Source organism: Brassica oleracea, chromosome C6 (assembly GCF_000695525.1).
Source record: "Brassica oleracea var. oleracea cultivar TO1000 chromosome C6, BOL, whole genome shotgun sequence".
Classification (NCBI taxonomy): Eukaryota; Viridiplantae; Streptophyta; class Magnoliopsida; order Brassicales; family Brassicaceae; genus Brassica; species Brassica oleracea.
The window spans coordinates 11782859-11783453 of record NC_027753.1 but is presented as its reverse complement, the minus strand read 5'-3'; positions in this window follow the sequence as shown (position 1 = coordinate 11783453).

The following is a 595-nucleotide window of genomic DNA, read 5'->3' as shown; positions in this document are numbered from 1 at the left end:
ATAACCATGCATCTTCGTCTGAAGTTTCCGTAACTCAGTCTTCGGGTCCGTGGACACGACACCAATGTTCCGTCTAAAAAACATCGTCGAAAGGATTCGGAAAGTTGGGAAGGTTATGTCTCTCGAACGGTTTCCTATTCTTCGTAGTAGAGCAGGTTACGGTTAACTTAACACCAACTGCCTCGGCTATGCGAAGAAACAGGGTTCCGTTGGAAGAACCATGCCTATGCCAACGGCTACTTCGCGAGTAAAATCGTAAAAACGCTTAAGTCTCGATACGGCCTAAAGAGGGTCCGAATTGCGGACAACGGCCCATCTATGGTCCCAAAAGACTTGAGCCCAAAGACTGGTATGACGGTTTATCTCATCCGCGAGAAGAGATAAATGTCAAATTTCCGAAGATAATCATAAAGAAAAAGGAAATATGAAAAAGCCCGCTTCGCGAAAAATCCGGTCCAAGAAGAGGTAAACCGACCTAAGGAGGATTATATAAGGAGGACATAGAACGAAGAGGGAGGGGAGACAAGAGCACATCAGAGCAACTTAGCACTTAGAGAAATTTAGGCATCTTTTTCCGTTTTTACTAATCGAGCTG